Consider the following 10391-nt stretch of genomic DNA (forward strand, 5'->3'; position numbering starts at 1 on the left):
TTAACATCCTGGCATTTAGCTCTGGCATAACTGTCACTTTGACTTCAATCTCAGGGCGTGGGCAATCAGCCCGCAAGTGGGTCTTTACTTCCTTGTCTAGCGCTCTGTACATTCTCTATTTTATGTATTGGGCCACCCTGAAGGAAGGCGTCCATTCCTTAGTTTCGGGATGCACTAGTTCTTCGGGGACGAACATCCCTTCTGTACCTTATGCTTCCGCTGTCTCATGCTGTGTTTTCACCACCTGCTCTTGCAGGAAGCCAGACCTTTTTTTACAGAAGGAGCAGGGACTGCTCCGAATCTGTCCAATGACTCGACCTCAGCAAGACATCCTCCTCTCCTTGCCGTGCTGTTTCTACCTCTGGGCTAGATGGTCTCACTGGGTGCGCGACTGTTCTCTCTCTAAAGTAAGCTTCCTTGAGCCTACTGAATGCTTCTGCAACACTGTCTGCTCCTCTTGAAGCGTGTGCTGTCTTTTTGCAGAGATACTAATCCTCTTATGGGCTTCAGAACTACCCCCTGCAGTCTCGCTCCCCATCCCTTTGTGGGATATTTGGCCCCTTTTATGGATCTCCATGTCATCCAGCCTAAGCTGGATCAGGGCAAGCATATGCTATACTGCATTCTTTATAAAAGTCTCTACTGAGGCTCCTAGGATCTGAAGACAGAGGTCCAAGTATGGCCCTCGTGACCCCCACTCAACTCTCAGCACTCGACTCTCAGCCCGGAAACAGAGAATTGACAGATGCACATCACGCCTAGGCCCTTCATCGGCATTCTCGATGTATCGCAGATGTGAGAAATGTTACTCTCTCAGACAGCATTTCAAACCATACCCCATTGACGATATGGAGGAGGTGGAGTTGTCGATTGAACAAGTCGACTGACTGTGAATCAAGAAATTAATGAGGTCATCACTGACAAAGTAGGTGCACGTAGACATGAAGTATATAGGCATCCATGCACAAAGTTGCACAAAAATAGATTTGATTATTGCATATAGACACAAAACAAATGCTTATGACTCATGCATATAGATGACAGACACACACATATACATATATCTATATCCTTTGACAAAGCCGAAATCTGCAAGATGCCAAGAATACGTATACCCAGCTTGCACATGCTTGATCGCAACTAACATGGAGAAGCCATAAGGACCAACATGGAAGGTATAGGTGCACTGAAGTAAATGAAGACAGGGAGAGATATTTTGAATACATGGAAGGGCTGGTCGCCTACTGTGGATAAAGGCAGGCAGACGGAGCTTCCAGCACAGCAGCCAAGGACAAGCAGAGATAGAAAGATTCCAGTTACCAAGACAATAAGCCACCTACAAGGAATACAGTCTAACATCTTCATAATTACAAGCAGGAGAGCTCCATTCTGTGGTCCAATACACACATGATCTGCAAGAGCAAGACAATGCCTATTCACTCAAGGTAGATGGAGAGAAGCTGTTCCCATTGAACCAGAGGTGGAAAGATACCAGTGTTGCTCAGAATTAACAACTGAATGTACTCTCTCAGGCTTAGGTGATCAGAGATGGCAACATTAGTGAACACACAGCACCTCTGTGCTCATTCTCATTACCTTGAAAAGGCGTACCCTGTTTGGTAACTGTCCAAGGTCCCAAGACTGGGTGGATACATTCTACCCAATCCAGAGTCACCTTTCACGTTAAGACATTATGTTGCAGGAGCCAATAGTTTCTCTGCGTTCCTGCAACTTTGTATTTGTTTTAGGTAGAGGTGGTCTCAGGAGGAGCCACAAGATATGGCTATCCAATAGTTGACCTAACCCCTATAGTTTTGATATATCTCTTGCCTAATCTGACCAATCCACACCCTGATAGGTTTCAGGGACGGTACTTGCTTTTTTTTTTTTTAATTCAATTTTATTGTTTTTTTTAAAGGCAACAAAGCATCAATACAAACAATGACATTGGGGCACCGGCCCGTGCCAACTTCCATTAGAGTACCATAATACTCTGCTGTATACACCCTCCCTCCCCCCTCCTGCCCAAGACCCCTAATGATAGGGCGCACGATCCACATCTCCATGAATAACCGTTTCGGGCAGCTCCAACCGGGCATGCAAAGGATAAACATAAGTGGACTTTACTTGGAGAAGTACAAGGAGTCTTATGCCACAACCAGTTTTCGGGCCGGGTGGAGTGCATCTGGTAAACTCCTGTGTCGTCCTCTACATTGGAGAACGCTTCCATGAATTGCAGCCAATAAGTCTCTACCTGCGTGCTGGAGCCGTGTAATGCTGCTGTTAGTCTCTCCATAAAATAAATGTCTTTGGCCACAATCACCCATTCCCTCTTCGAGGGGAGAGATGCTCTCTTCCAAGTCCTGGCCCGTGCAGCTCTGGCTGCCAATAGCAGGAAGTGTGTCAGGTCCGGAAGTTTCTCCCAGTGGTCGTCCCTGTGGCGGAGACCAAATATTAATAAGAATGGATCTAATGGGTAAACCCCCCTCTCCCGCCTCCTCAAGCCAGCTGAGCACTTCTGACCAATAGACTTGTACTTTCTTGCAGGACCACCACATATGCCAGTAGTCTGCTCTTTCCCCACATCGGTGCCAACGCAACGGGACAGTATCTGGGAACATCCTAGAGAGGGAGCTTGGGTTGCACTGCCACCTATGGAGAAGCTTGATGGCGTGGGACTTGTACTGGCATGAGATAGAAGTCTTAAATGCCCTGCTGCATAGCCTCCCCCAGAGCCCATCCCCGATGGTACAACCCAAGTCCCTTTCCCATTTCCCCCTGAGGCTCTTAGTCGTTCCCTCGCGGGAGGTCAACAGTGCTCTGTACAGGAGGGAGATGAAACCTTTCATTTCGGTGTGGGAGTCTAAGATTTTCTCAACCGGGGTAAGCCCTCTTTGTATGGATGATTTTAGTTTCGGCTGCATTAGGATGCCCTTGAGGCGCAGGTATTGGAGCGGGGAGAGCCTGCCGATTCCCAGAGCCGCTTCGACTTCCTGGATGCTTATGAAAGTGTCTTCTCTTACCAATTGGCCTACCCTACACAGACCCGCGTCGAACCATGACTGGTAGTGTTCGTGGCCTGGGATTTCTTCCAGGACTGGTGTAGACCAGATGTGGCTCAGAGGAGAGGGCCATGTGGTGACTTTCTCAATAGAGCTTTTCCCCGCTAGTGCTTTCCACATTGTACCCAGTATTGGGTGGTCCCTAATTCTTTTGGGGAGCTTTTTCAGTGGGACCCGTAGCCATTCACCCACGGTAACTGGGCGCAAGTAGAAATTTTCAATGTATACCCATTGTTTATTGGGGTCCTCTCTAAGGTGGGGAGCCAGGGCCCTAAGTTGGGCTGCTCTATGGTAGGCATTCAGGTCCGGCAGGGCGACCCCTCCTCTATCCTTGGGGAGGGTGAGTGTCTTGTATCCAATTCTATGTCTCTGGCCCTGCCATATGAACTTCACTATAAGCCTCTTGGCTTCTCTGAGGTATGGTTCAGGAGCCTCCAAGGGGAGCATCTGGAAGACGTATAACACCCTGGGGAGCAAATTCCTTTTTATTGCGTTTATTCTTCCCATCCAGGAGATCTGCCCCTACCCCCAAGCCTCCATGTCCCTGAATAGTTTGTCAAAGAGCGGGGGGTAGTTCGCCTGGCCTAAGTCCCCGTCGGGACGGACTATGGCGATCCCCAAATATTTTATCTCCTCCGTACAAATTCGGAGGCCCAGTGGAACAAGTTCCGCCAGATCTCTATCCGCATCGGGTGCGAAGGGAAAGATCATTGACTTGCCTACGTTTACCTTGAATCCGGAGAAGTGGCCGAACTGTTGAATCACCTGCAAAGCAGCTGGGACCGACCTTGCTGGCTCCCGCAGGTGGAGCAGGATGTCATCTGCATAGAGGCCTAATTTAAAGGTGCGTTCGCCCACCTCAATTCCTCTCACCATTGATGCGCCCTTGAGGTACTCCGTCAGAATCTCCATTGTCATGGAGGAGAGGGCAAAGGGGGCAACCCTGCCTCGTACCTCTCTGGAGATGGAAGGCTCGTGACAGACGCCCATTGACTGTAACTCTGGCAGTTGGTGACACATATAGGGCCTTGATGGCTTGTTTAATCCCCGCACTGAATCCCAGCTTCTCGAGTACCCCCTGAAGGAACCCCCAGTCAACCTGATCAAACGCCTTCTCAGCATCAATGGACACCAGGACGGGGTTCCCACCCTTCAGTGCTGCCTCTCTCATCAGGTGCAACGTCTTGCGCAATGTATCTGCACCTTGCCTTCCCAGTATAAAACCCACCTGATCTGGGTGAATTAGCCTCGGCATGTAGCTGTCCAGTCTCGAGGCGATAATCCTGGTAAATAGCTTCGCATCTACATTCAGCAGGGAGATGGGTCTATAGGAGCGGCAATCCACTGGGTCTTTCCCCTCCTTCGGAATCACCATGATCAGAGCTTTGCCAGAGGAAGGGGGTGCCCTCCCCGTTCTCATAATATTCGAGAAAAGGTCCGTCAGGAACCCCGCTAGATGGCCCTAGAAGGCCTTGTAGTAACCCGCCGTGAACCCGTCCTCCCCTGGGGCCCTGCCCAGTTTCAATCCCGATATGGCTCTAAGCACCTCCTCCTCAGTTATGGGGGCGTCTAGGGCTGATGCTTCTAGGGGACCAAGGGCAAGGAGGGTGACCCCATTAAGATATGCCTCACTCGCTTCCTTCTCTATCTCCCCTTCCCTCCCGTACAGCTTCTCATAGAAAGAAGCGAAACTCTCGACTATCCCCTCCGGATCAGATCTTTCCCCCTCTTCAGCGCTAACCACTCTTGCCACCCATCTTTGGCCTCGCAAATTTGCTGCCAGCATAGCATCGGCCTTGTCCCCCTTCTCATAGTATTTCTGACGTAGATGTTGGAGCCCCGCTACAATTTTCCCCATCTCCATTTCTCTCAATTCTAGTCTCTTCTCCCTCGCTATGCCCAGGTCCCTCTCTTTCTCTATCACCGCCTTCCCCTCCGAGCTTTCTAGGAGAATTATTTCAGATCTCAACCTGTGAGTCAAGAGGGTCCTAATTCTTTTTTTGGAAGCGCCTTCGCTGATCAACCTTCCCCTCCAAGTTGCCTTAGCCGCCTCCCACACCATCTCCCGGCTCACCTCTCCTGTGTCATTTAGCTCGAAGAATTCTTTAATTGCAACAGTCATTTCTTCCTTAAAGACCGCGTCCCTTAGCAGTAAGTCGTTGCACCTCCAAAGAGACTCCCTGAGTTTCAGCCCCGCTATGCTGACATCCGACCAGACCATGTCGTGGTCTGACCAGCTGACTGGGCGGATGTCACAGGCCTCTATTCTGCTCATATGCTGACTCCCCATGAAAAGATAATCTATCCTGGTCCTGGTGCCATGGACTGCGGAGTAGAAGGTGTATCCCCTTCGTCTAGGGTGCAGCTCCCTCCATATGTCCACCAATCCCTGATCCCACATTAATTCCCGCAGCCCGCCACGAAGTTCAGCTCCTCTATTGCCTGCTGTGGCCGAACTCCCACTGTGGTCCAACTCTCGATCAGCCCACATATTGAAATCCCCACCCAGGAGCAGGAGCCCTTCCGTTTTAGCCATCACCTCCCCCAAGGCCACTTGAGCAAATTCTCTCTGACCCACGTTAGGGCAGTATATCACTGCTAGGCTGACTCTGGAGTTATTTAGATTGCCAGACACTACAAAGGCTCTTCCATCCTCCCTCTCCCACCGGGACACATCTGTCAATTTCTGGTTCCTTTGGAGTAGGATGCCCACTCTGTCTTTCTTTACATGACCCGATGCCCAAAAGGTCTGGCCAACGTGAGATCCTGGGATGGCCCTCTCCTCCCCCCCCCCACTGTTCTGGTTTCTTGGACAAACAGGATATCCACCTTCCCATTTTTCATTTCCCTCCCGAGAAGGGAGCGCTTTGTCGGTGAGTTGAGCCCCTTGACGTTGAGCAAACCCACCCTGAGTGACTCGACCCGGCCCCTTTTTTCATTGACTGCCATTGCTTTCCCTTCTTAAGTATCTTGTCCTCCCGATCATGTCGGAGCTTCCCAGTGCCCATTTGAAGTGTGGTGGATATCGTGCCCCGAGCCCCTTACCATCAATTCCCACCCCTCCCCCCTTCCTCCTCCCTCCTTTGTTCAAGACGCCTGCCAACGGGCAAGCCACCAGGGTATGTGCATGTTCCTGCACCGCAGTTCTCTTGATAAACTGTGTCCCCATCCGGGGTCGCCTACGTGCCAGACTTAATCTTCTCGTTAAACTATCTTTACACTCCTGGTCCCCTTCAGCCTCGGACGTCGGTGTGTTAGGTTTTCTGAATTTCCTCCTGCCCTTTGTCTTCTTCGTGGACCAGGGTTCCGCCGGTTCTCTCACGGTGTCGCCTCGTTCTTGGGTCTCCATCATATTTCCCCCTTCCGAGGTGTCCCCCTTGAGCACTTGTAGTACTTGTGAGGCTTCTTTGCCACTAATCACTCTATAGTCTATCCCGGCCCGTTCAAAGGACAGGGCGAAGGGAAAGGACCATCTATATCTGATATCTTGGCTTGTAAGCCACTGGGTGAGTGGACGACATTCTCTTCTGCTGGTGAGCGTGAGGGATGATAGGTCCTGGAATATCTTAATTGTATCGCCTTCAAAGATAAAGCTCCCCAGTCTTTTTGCCTTCTCCAGGACCTCCATTTTCTCTCTATAGCGGAGGAACCGCACCACGATGGACCTCGGTCCCCCGCCCACACCCCCTCCACCTCGATGTGCTCTTTCCAGCTGGACCTCCTTGCCGCCCTCCAGGGTAAAAAGCTGATTTATCAGGCCCTGGACCTTCCTCCCCACATCCGCCGCAGTTTCCCCTCTCTCTTGAGTCACACCCATAATGCGCAGGTTGTTTCGGCGCTCTCTGTTTTCAAGATCGTCCATCTTCAAGATTATGTCCTCCTCTCTCATTTCCAAGTCCGTTAGCCTAGCCTTATATTTCATGTCGAGCAGGTCTGCCTGGAGGTGATTATTTTCCATACCTTCCATTTTATCCTCCAGGGTCTCCACCCTCACCTTGAGATCCACTATGGAGGCTTGAAAGTCTGTGCGAGTCGCCTTAATCTCTTGGAGAATGTCCTTGAGATCCTCTTTGGTAAGTGCAGCGGGAGGGGGTTCGCCGCCCGCCGGCATGGTGGTTATGGCGTTCCTGGAGACCGCACCCGTGGCCATGAGGGGCCGGCGGAAGCGCTGGAGGGATGAGATCGCCCCGTGCACTGGGGGTCGCTCCAGGGTCGAGGACTTCTGGCGCACCTCAGGACAGTGCTGCTATACCCCTTTACGAGGGACGGTGTCAGGGTCGATGGTCCAGGGCCCTCTCAGTGGCCGGACCACTGGGAACCCGGGCAATGAAGGCACATGGTTCTGTGAATGGCATTGAGCCCTAGGTGGGGCCTGCTGGTCTAAGTAGAGTCTCTGAGATACTGGGCCTAGTTGGATCTGTAGATTTCAGGCGGCACTGACCTCTTTTCGTTGCGCCCCGACCGGGTGGCGTTCCTGCGTGCAACCAAGGAGAAGGCCTCCGGGGGGGGGCTGCCCCAGGATGGCTCGTCCACTCGATTGTCCCTTCCCCCCCACGTTCTCCTCACCTCCAACTGCTCCCCGTCACTGTGCTGGGCCCCGCCGGGTAGGCCGAGGCGCTTCCGTGGCGTCCACGGGGCCAATGCTTCCGTCCAGGCGTTGTCTGACGTGGGGCCTCCATGCGCTGGGTGTGGGCCGGGAGCGAGCTCTGGGCCCCAGGGTGCTGGAGGGCGCCCCTCTGTGCTGCCCCCTTTCCGGTGCGTTGATCGAGGGCGGAAAGCCCGGGCCGTGTCTACTCCGCTCCTTGGCTCTCGTAAGATTCACTGTGTCCGTTGGGGCCGCGTTCGTATGCGCCCCACTCCGAGCCTCCCACTGTGCGGTGTGTCCCCCAGCACACCTCCACGAAATATGCTTCCACAACAGGGGGGGTGGGGCCTCTTCGCAGAGCCGCTGGGACGGCAGCGTCCGGTGTCGCAGGACTGCACCGGTACCCACTGCTTGTGTGCACTTTCGCAGGACACCTCTATAGTCAGGGCCCCGGGCCACGCTGCGGCGGGTCCCCCGGTACTCTCAGGGTGGGGCCCGCTGATCAGGGGACAGGTCTTCTCTGGCTCAGTCTCGTACTCCAGGCCGGGGACTAGGGAAGTCCACTAGGCCCTGCAGTGCTTTCAGGAGCGTGTTGCTTACGCGTCCTGCATGCTCCGCGCGTCCTGCATGCTCTGCGCCCCCTGGTGGTCTCCCGGCACTTGCTTTTTTGATGTCACTAAAATGGGGTGACACACGTCCAGAAGACGAGAGCTCTGGAGAATGTATGCTTTTCTAGTGTGATCCCTGTCAATTTGTATATATTAAAGACAGTAAACTTGCGCAATCTCTATGGTTGAGTCTTCCGTTCTTGCGGCCGGGATGTTCATGGGGCCCAAGTATTTCTCTGCTGATAATTGGAGTGACTGCTAGAAAGCTCCTGCTGCTCCTTTACAGATCTTTTGTAGACTGGCAGTCACCGAGCTATCCTGCTCTGACATCTCGACTTCTGACCAATCCTGCTCAGATTGTGTCATCTCCCTTGTTTGAAGAGCCGTGTTTAGTCACACTCTTCTTTCTTCACTTTAAAAGAAAAAAGAAATCCCGATTCTGGCCGATCTCCACAAATGGCCAGTAGAGGGCAATGCAAGCCTCTGTGCACCCGGAAGGCTGCGGTATCACTGATCATGCTCTGGCCTGGTTAACTTCTTTCCTCTCTGACCGACCCTCCCAGGTCCAACTTGGGTCCTTACTCTCCTCTATCTCTCTACCTGCGGTGTTCCCCAGGGGTCTAACCTTTCTCCCTGGTTGTTCAACCATTACCTGGCACCTCTCTCTCACTGCATTGCTGCTTTCTGTTCCAACTTCCAGTGCTATGCTGACAACACCCAGCTCGCTTTGAGGCTCCCCATTGCCACCTCTTCTCCTTCTCTCATCCCGGATTGTCTCTCTGCAATCCAAGAGTGGTGCGCCGCCAATGATCTCTGCCTGAATGCCAGCAAGCCGGTGATCCTCCTAATTGGCACACCTGCACCCCTCATTCCCTCTCTGGCCTAACCTTAGGGTTATCTTCGACTCCACACGGTCCTTCTCTCCTCACATCTCTGACGTCTCTAAGAAGTCAAACTTCCAACTGTACCTGCTCAGAGGTGTTCTCCTTTTCCTCTCCTTCCCCCAGAAGCTCACTGTTTCTAGAGCTCTGGTTCTTTCTAGGTTAGAGTACTGTATTAGCCTCTTTCTAAATCTGCCTGCCTCTACTCTCCATCCTCTGCAACTCATCCAGAGCAGGACTGCGAGACTTGTCCTTGACCTCAAGTCCAGGGATCATATCTCTCCAGCACTGAAATCCCTCCTATGGCTCCCAGTGGCTGCAAGAATCAAATTCAAGACCCTTTGCATTGTCCACAAGGCTTTCTGAGACCTGGGACCAAAATATCTCCAGCTTTCTGTTCTGAAGTATCTTCCTATTCAAGCTCTTTGCTCCTCCACCTCCAACTCCCCGAGTGTCAGGCACTTTTTCAAGCAACGAGCTGGGGGTAGATCTCTCTCTTCGGCGGGTGCCTCCCTCTGGAACAGCCACTCTGAAATTTGAGCAGAACCATCTCTGGTTCTGGAGGCAGCTCAAGACTTTCCTCTTTGCTTCTGCCTTCTCTCTTCCTCTTCCCTGCTGATCTCCTGTCTGATAATGCACTGGTTACCTGGCTACCCTCTGAAACACTGGCCCAGGTTCCTGCCCTCCCAGTTGCACGCCTGCACTGCCTCCTGGCAACCCTGCACTTGGGGCTGAATCTGTAGCCCTACAGTCCCCCTACCTACCTGCACTATCTATCACTTGCTGCTCTGCACTTAACCTTGCACTGCCACTTGCTGGCTGCACTTCTGGTTTCTTGATGTTTATATCCTATGTCCTGCACTTGCTCCTCCTCCCCTTCCCTCTGCACTTTTCCCCTTCACTCTCCCCTGCACTTGTGCGATCTCAATGTCACTGGGCCTCGTAAGATCATTGTCTTGTTCCCCCCCCCCCTTGTTCCCCTCCCTTGCCTCATCACGCTTTGAAACACTTGTGTATTGGCATGCTATAAATAAAATATATCAATTACTATGAATTTCCTAATGCCTGAGGGCTCTGAGCCGCCGTGCTCCCTTTTCCTTGCATCAGGAAAACCACTGCCACAGGAAACTGGAATCGGAGCCCTGCTCAGATCTGTCCATGCATCAAAATTGCCTGGGGCTGCAGCGCTCGCTAGACGTTCCGGTTCTCTCCCTCCCCTCACCTGGCACCTCGCCTGCATTTTTGTCAGGCAGGC

Source organism: Ambystoma mexicanum, chromosome 6p, assembly GCF_040938575.1.
Source record: "Ambystoma mexicanum isolate Mex_15411 chromosome 6p, UKY_AmexF1_1, whole genome shotgun sequence".
NCBI classification, from domain to species: Eukaryota; Metazoa; Chordata; class Amphibia; order Caudata; family Ambystomatidae; genus Ambystoma; species Ambystoma mexicanum.